Genomic DNA, 9,127 nt, shown 5'->3' on the forward strand with positions numbered 1-9,127 from the left:
TTGCATCTTGCTGTATTTCTGTTTGTGAAGTCTTCTGTGGTTAGCAGTCTCTGACACACACACACATCTGCTTCCTGAAGAGTGTTTCTGTAATATTGGACAGGTGTTTGGGGCTTTTATCTTTACCATAGCGATGATTCTTCTGTCATCAGCAGTAAGGGTCTTCCTTGGCATACCAGTCTGTTTGCAATTACTGAGCTTACTAGTGTATTCTTTCTTCTTAACACTAGAATTACCAGAGCCAATGAAAAAACTTAAATCCCTTTGCACCTCTCCGTCAGTGTCTTTTGTTGTCTAAATGTGTCGATAAGCCCAAGCAGCAAGCAGCCTGCTATACTATCCCCCCCACCGCCTCAGAACGGGCAGGAAGTTCTCCCAGTTCCTGCCTTGATTGATTATCTGGGAGTGAGCTACCCAGAATTGTAAGGGGAAATAATTTGATGTGTGTTTCGTGTTTACAACGATCTATGTTAACACATCGTTAAAATAGAAACCTTTTTCATGTTTTAGTAATAAATGACAAAATGTAGACATGAATTGTATAACGTGTGAAGGCTGATGGCCAAATATCAAATAAACACTTTCACGAAAGGTACAAGTACAATTCGACAGCTTCCGTGGTGCAGCGGTTAGATCTGCCGACTTTTAATCCAGAGGTCGTGAGTTTGAAACCATCTCCCCTGCAAATTTACTGATTTGAGTAGTGAGCTACTCTTATTGTTAATATTATACAATAAAAACATACATCTGATTTGTGTCTGTAACAGCGGGTGTAAACTTATGGCACTTGTAAAAGTTAGCATTTTTTTTTCACTTTTATTCTCTCAGTCACGATTACAATACAACACACCATCCCCCACACCCTGCCCTAGATCTGATGTGGTTACTTTTTATCTGAAACTGGGAATACTTGTAGATGTGAGCGGTGTTTTGAGACAATGGTACTGGAAATTCTTTGATCTGGAGGGATAAAAGCTGACACACAAACGCTGGTGAATCTGCCTTCTTTGTATCTCACCGTGACTTGAAATTTTTTTTATTCCATTTTATTAAGTGTTCCTGCTAATTCTGAATTAGTATGCACCTTATGGTCCATGATGTCAAAGCCGCACTGACAAAAAACAGAGACCTAGGTATATATGATATTTGGAATAAATCATTTTATGACCTGTATAGTACATTTTGGAAAACATTGTGGCACTGATGCATATTATTCATATTCATTCGCATGCTTTCTTGTACTTATAATCAGTGACCGCGGTTTTTCTTTCGATCCTTCCCATGCAGTCTCCACATTTTGGTGCACGTTACTGTTTCTTTTGTACTCCAGGATATGCAGAGGAAAGAATAGTACAGAGAGGTCAGTTCTGCACTATATGCAAACATCAGATTCAAATGTTAACAGTTTCCACACACCCAAGGACCGTCCTTCCTACATTTGCGACATGTACCTGTTGCAAGGTACACACCTCTCTATGCTGTGGTTACTATTACACTGAAGGGGCGGGGGAAGCAGCGGTCTTGGAACAGAAGCTTGACGATGTTGCAGCCTATTTTGCTTTATCCATCGCCTTTTCTTGTAAGAAGTGACTACGAAGCTTCTCTGCAAGGTGAGCTATGAACACTCTTCTTTTCTTAGTGGCCCCTGTGCATGCCTTGTACAGTACATGTGTGTTGATCGCCACCAAGTCAAGCGTGGTATAGCACACAGCAACCGGCCACCTGTGTTCTCCTGCTCACACTGAATAAGTTCACTCTTTTTGGTGCACGATGTCATCGCAGCACCAGACAAAAAAGAAAGATACAAATATATGTGACATTTTGAAGAATTCATTTTATGACCTGAATAGTACCAATCAGAAAACATTGTCGCACTAATGCAATATTATTTGAAAATTAACAGCGCCAGATAGGGTGTGAATTTATTCTGGCACTGTTTGTTACAGCCAGATCAGAAATGTAGGGAGAGCGTGAACGTGACTGACAGAATAAAACTGAAAAAAAGCTAACATTTAGAAATACCATACATTTACAGTTGATCTGATGCTCAAATTATTTCCCCTTACAATTCTGGGTAATAAATCAAGGCAGGAACTGGGAGAACTTCTTGCCCATTCTAAGGCGGTGGGGGGGATAGTATAGCAGGCTGCATGCTGTTTGGGCTTACTGACATATTTCGAAGACCAAAGACGCTGATGGAGAGGTGCAAAGGGATTTAAGGTGAGCCGGATTTACGACTTTTTTCATTGGCTCTGGTAATTCTAGTGCTAATGATATTCTAGACAGTTACAGTATATACAGTAATCCCTCCTTGATCGCGGGGGTTGCATTCCAGAACCCCCCGCGATAGGTGAAAATCCGCGAAGTAAAAACCATATGTTTGTATGGTTATTTTTATATATTTTAAGCCCTTATAAACTCTCCCACCCTGTTAACATTATTAGAGCCCTCTAGACATGAAATAACACCCTTTAGTCAAACGTTTAAACTGTGCTCCATTACAAGACAGAGATGACAGTTCTTTCTCACAATTAAAAGAATGCAAACATATCTTATCTTCAAAGGAGCGCCGTCAGGAGCAGAGAATGTCAGAGAGAGCGCTAAGAAAAGCAAGCAATCAAAAAATCAATACGTGCTTTTAAGTATACAGAAGCACCGCAATAAAGCGGCATTTTGTAGAGGAGCTTCCGTGTCCTCTGTGCAAACAGCCCCTCTGCTCACACCCCCTCCATCTGGCAGAGAGAGTGAGAAAGGTAGAGAGAAGCAAACAATCTCAAGCACCGCGCGGGAAGCATATCTTATATCATTGAGGAGTTTTAGTTAATATGTAATACAGTACATGCTCTGATTGGGTAGCTTCTAAGCCATCCGCCATTAGCGTCCCTTGTATGAAATTAACTGGGCAAACAAACTGAGGAAGCATGTACCATAAATTAAAAGACCCATTGTCCGCAGAAAGCGGCGAACCAGCGAAAAATCGGTGATATATATTTAGATGTGCTTACATTTAAAATCCGCGATAGAGTGAAGCTGCGAAAGTCGAAGCACAATATAGCGAGGGATTACTGTATATAGTTGTATGTGTGCTTGTTTCTGTGTTTGTGTGTATAAAGCCATAACAGAATGAATTATTAAACACAAAGAAAAGGACTGAATGTAACACAAGGTTTAACTAAAAATAACTTAAAGCTGAAAGCGCAAGAGACCTTTGCATCATGTTAGAGAAGCTACCAACATAATTTTCCAATGTTAAAATGAGGTAGATGAGAAATGAACACCTCAACAGAAAGCAGGGATAAACTGATGAGAAAACCCATATGCCCTTCCTATGAGGCGGTGTTAATATCAATAGGACAATCCAAAAACACCCCAGTTAATGGGAGAATCAACATTAGTCAGAAATTACCGGTGGTGTTAGTTGATTGGAGGAGGTAATAAAGTTACGCATATTAACACTCAGATTATGTATTATGTATTAGATAACTTAAGTCAAATGGGATTCAGATCTGTATCTTACATCTGCCTTGAGAATTCAAAAATTCCTTGAAAACTCCAATCATCAGTTCATCTAAAAGAAAACTGTATAAGTGGGATTTACAGTCCCTTGAATCCATGTTTAATTGATTTTGCCCTGACCCTGTTTTTAAGAGTCTGGTTCCTTTTTTCAAATATTTTGGTCTTGCAGTTCCACCTGTCTTTCTTACACTTTGGATCTTCCATTCCGTTTTTAATTCTGTATTTTTCATTGTAGTCCATTAATAAGAAATTATTTCAGTAAGCTCTTTAACTTCTAACATTCTCCTTGCATCTTGTTTGACTAACCAAGAGCAATGTTTAATACATGCCTGAAGGAACTTATTTTACAATATAACTTAATTGTTTAAGAACTTTCAGTTGCTCATATTAAATTTTCTTTTTCATCAACTAAATCAACTCTAGAAAAATGAATTGCATTTAGCAAAACCTGTTTATTTTGCTCTCTTTGAGTGGCATACCACTTACACAATCTTTCTTTTGTGCTCTCTGGCTCTTTTCTCAGACATCTGTGAATGGGTGTCGGTGGGTGGGTGATTTTCTTTCTTCTCTTTTTAATGTGTGCACTTTACTCATTTTGTTGTTTCCCCTTTTTCTTTAAGCATGAATACAAATTATTTACAAAAAAAAGTTCCCATGTAAATTTCAGTAAACCTCCAGTAAGTCATTTTCTAAGCTGCTTCGTCCTGAACAGGGTTGTGGGGGTCTGCTGCAGCCTATCCCAGCTAGCATAGGGTGCAAAGCAGGAAAAGTGAACCCATGTCTCCTAACTGCAAGGCAGCAATGCTACCAATGCGCCACGGTGCTGCCCATTAATCTTCCAATGAACTATTTTCCATAAAGGAAGGCACAGAGAACTTTGAGCATATGGAAAGCTTATGTTTCAATAACTGTGTATTAATTTAAGCATAAATTATTCCAAATGTTTGTATGGAGATTTCTTTACACTCATTATGGGACAGAAAATTGTGTGTCATCTCTGACAGTGTTGCAATACTGATAATGTTTTTTCACTCTTTTCTTGGCTGCATCTTGCAATGTTGTGATTAATGTAATTGTAACAAATCAATAGTGCTTGGTAAATGTACATTGTCCTTTTTCAAGATGTTTTGTAGTTAAATATAAAAAGTCAACCCCTTTCCTTCAATATACACAATTGTTTTTATAAGGACATCATCAAGGGAAAAATGATAAATACATTCTAAAAAGACAGAACTTTTTTCTAATGTCCTCATTTTTCAAGAACTAAGTAATTATTAGCAAATAATACCTCAACTGGTTAAAAAAAATTCAAGGAAGCACAGGTTAAAATACAGCTTTAGAGATGTGCTGCAACATGAGGACTGTTGATGCATCACACAACATTGTTTGCCTCTCTTGTGTAGTAGCCTCTTTATAAATCTTGACATTTCAGGGTGGTTCCCCACTGACACATCTTCAGTTTCTAGCTGAATGACTGACAGGTTTGAAAAGCAGAATCATATTGTTGATACTGAAGGTCCTACATCAAATAGATGTTTAAGACACAATACCTTTCCTGTGTAGAACAGAGAGTTAAAAAGCTCCCTGGATATCAAAATGACATCAATTGCTCTTGGCAGATAGCTCTGAGTAGTTTGCCTCTCCATCTCACTAGTTACTACTTCAATTAGAAACTCTGCTTGTTACAACAGCTAAACAGGATTGCTTCAGCTACCTCCAAAATCAGTGCAAACCAGGCGAGCTCCTGCTATTGATTTCAGTGAAATCATATAAGAAGTTACTAAAAATCCTGCTATAGCATGGCAACAGAAGGACAGGTGATTTAAAAATAAACAAACACATATATGTATACTTACACATACTGTATAGTAACAATTATAAGAGATCATAATATTTTTCAGTAACACAGAAACAGTGAATTCACTGGTTAAGAACAGGTCTTAGGAATGTATCAACAGATAACTATTTAATAGTTTCGTTAAATTAGACAACAAGATCCACTTGAGCGACTTCCAGGATACATTTTATATATTTTTAGTATTAGATAACCAGAAAATGAATTCTCATTCATAATTTATTTCAGGTTTGAGCCTAGTTATATACAGTATAAATAAAAATTCAGTAGACTGGACTTTGATTCTGCCCCCTGGCATGTTCTTCCTTTGGTATTTAGCAATTTGTTGATTTTTTTAAAGAAATATACAGCACATTTTTATAAAACTTGAAATTAATTTGGCAAACAGGAAAAGATTTCTAAGGTACTGCGCTGAGCAGCACTAGAACCAAGGGTAAGTTTGGGGTTAATTAAAGCCAGTTATTTTCTTAAACTCTGGACATAAATTAATTTGCCCTGAAAAGCTTACTTATTAAGTGATTTTTTTTAAAATATGGGAGTCAGTGGGCCACCAGGGGAAATTTAAAACAAAATAGTAAAAAAAGCCTGAAGTGTAATCTAACACAACCAATTTCAAGCCAAGAATATTCCTGATGTTTGATTGACATCTTGAGTCTATAGAGTTTTCATTAAAAAAAGGAGTCTTTTGAAACTTCAGCAGACCACTGGACGGAGCTCTGTAAAGGATCCTACTCTTTGTGATGGCTTTAGAAGCCTGTATAGTATTTGGTTAATTTGGCCATTGAAGCAGTGGATGGACATGGAAGACCTAGTTGAATTAATAGAGTGACATCAAGCCGCAGTCCAGAGTGAGTGGCCTGTAGAGTGGTGCTGATCCTGACCCAGAAGGTCACAGTGATGTGAAGTTGGAGCCAAAGGAGGCAGTGATTGCCTTTCCCCTTTACACTGCTATCACTGTGGAGATCCGGGACAAATAGTGGCCCATTGTCCCCTACGGGAAGAACAAATGGAGTGTGGATGGACTTGGGGGAGAAAGGTACTGTTTTGTGGTCGCAATTAACCATCTCCACTTCCTTTTTCAGATATGGTATGGCTTAGATCATGCTGTCTTCGCCCTCTATGATTCTGGTAGCAGCATCTCCATTGTTGTGAGCCGATATGTCCCGTCGAATCAGTAGTGGTGGATGGGCCAGTCTAACCTGTATTCATGGCAGACGCCAGATGTATCCCACCACCACCGCCAGGGATATTCCTGATGCTCTGGCATCCCTACAAATCCATTTTCAGTCACTAAAGTACACTAGGAATGTAGGTTCCACCGTAAATGGACAGCTCACCAATGCTTCCATGTCCACAAAGCCTTGCTTAGTCTTGAATAATATCTGTTGTATTGGGTGTGGATCAACAGGGTATGATCAAGAGTCAGCGCTTCATCCTGAGCCTTACTGCCTCAAAATCTGTGAACTGGCTCATACTCATCTTTTAGGGAGTGAATTACAGCACAATTTTATTGACCAGGAGTACACAAAGAAGTGTGCCACTATTCCAGGTTATGCCCCGAGTTTCAACTGCCTCAAATGCTCGACGGAACTGCACCCCTCATTCCGCTTCCACTGAATGACATCCCATTTGTGCTGATCGGCTTAGACTTCATCAGCTCGCTTGATCCCTCTGCAAGGGTACACAAATATATTCTTGTCTTGGTAGAGTACGCTACTAGATACCCAGAGGCTATAACCCTCAGGGAGGCTAATTCTAAAACAATTGCCTGGAAACTAGAAGGGGTCTTTGCACATGTCAGTATCCCCAAGGAGGTCCTCACAGACCAAGGGGCACTTTTCACATCACTTAGTAAAATGTAGGTTGCCAGGTTTTTATGAATTAAACACCTTAAAACATCCATGTATCTCTCCTAGACAGATGGACTGGTAGAGAGATTCAGCCAGACCCTCAAGCAAATGCTTAGGAAGGTTGCACAAGTAGATGGGAGAGTTTGGAACCAGCTCTTGCCTTTTGCCTTTTTTGCCTTCTGGGAAGTACCACAGGCCTTCAACGGGCTGTTATACATCCTTCAGCCCAGGAATTTGCTCGATTTAAATTGGAAAAGCTGGGAGGAAGAGGCAACTACTCCCTCTAAAAATACTCTGGAACACATCACTTGGCTAAGCGATAGGTTTGAATGGCTCTGTCCCCTGGTGAAGGAGCACCTCGATTGTGCACAGTGCACACAGGCTTTCACTGTACAAGCAAGGCATGTAGCTCTGTGAGTTCTGACTGGGGGTTAGGGTTATTATCCTGGCCCCCACATTGCATTCCAAACTTTTAGTTCACTGGCAGGGACCCTATGAGGTCCAGGAACACAAAGACTTGGTGAACTATTTAGTCCTTAACCACCTGAAACCATGAGTTGATCGCAATCCCAGTGACTCTGCAGCTACATCTGCTCTGTCCCTCCTAGCAGAAGGCTAACATTTAAACTATGGAGAGACTCTTACCTCCAGACAGGAAAAGGTGCTGGGGTCTATCATCACCTCTGTTACTGCAGTGGTAGACAATAAGCGGAGCTATACTGAGCTGATTGCTCACAACAACATAGTAGCCAAATTGGAGGTGATAGTCCTTGAATGAGCCCAGAGGCAAAGAAGGCTGAGGTAGAGATGGAGATACATTGGATCCTGGAACGCCAAGTGATCGAGACCAGTCATAGATTATGGTCTAATCCAATCATGTTAGTCCCTAAGCCAAATGGAAGATGGCATTTTTGTAATGACTTCTGGCAGCTTAACCAAGTCTCCTAATTTGATGTCCACCTCATGCCCTGGGTGGATCACCTCCTGGAGCATCTAGGTAATGCCTGGTACCTTTAAAGGCTTATTGAGATACGACTTATTGTAAATCATACAATATCATGTTCAAAGTGTTAAGTAGGTAATCCTCTGGCTGAGATACTACATTCCTGGCAATGACTTCACTCTAGTCACCAACTATGCATCTTTACAGTGGATGGTGCTCCACAAAAATTCAAACCCATGTGTCACTAGATATATCTACAGTCTGTTTAAATTTAAAGTCATACATTACTGGAATTCACTCCTTACTAATGCTGATGCTCCTTATCTGAGAAATGACCTCACAGTATAGGCCCTTCTGACCCAGTTTGGACTGGGCTGTGGGGGACTGGGCTGTTGTCACACATGTGCTCTTGAGAGACAACTTCCAGGCTCATCTAAAGGTAATTACAATCCACACCAGGGATTGGTGTTGTTGCCTAATGCCTTCCCTCTTCCTCCCTCTGCAGAAGCAGTGATTGATAGACCTGTTGAACCCACCTCTTCCTGCCTTCCAGATTAAAAAACTGTTCAGCCCCCATCTTGGAGCCAGTCAAGCTGTTTTTTTCTTCATATGATTTGATCAATCAGCTGTTGGCTTCCTGCAGCATGATCTGCATCTTGTGCAGTGCTTCAAACATTTAACGGCCTGTACAGCAGCTGTCCTACTGCTTGTGTTTTACTTCCAGCCCTGGGCGTGGTTAAATCCTTTGGCACAAAGTCCCGTCTCGCGAGACGTGAGTTCTTGATATTTTTTAGTTTATAATTTAAAAATGGACTAAGAATCTGAAAATCTAACAACATCACATTAAAGTTTTAAATATTCTGAAAAGAATGGCACAAAACATATGTATGTAGGTTTTAAAATAAGCCCAATTTAAAGCGTGACATTAAAAACGTCACCGTTGCACTTTAAGGCTTAGGACTT

This window comes from Polypterus senegalus, chromosome 2 (assembly GCF_016835505.1).
Source record: "Polypterus senegalus isolate Bchr_013 chromosome 2, ASM1683550v1, whole genome shotgun sequence".
NCBI lineage: Eukaryota > Metazoa > Chordata > Cladistia > Polypteriformes > Polypteridae > Polypterus > Polypterus senegalus.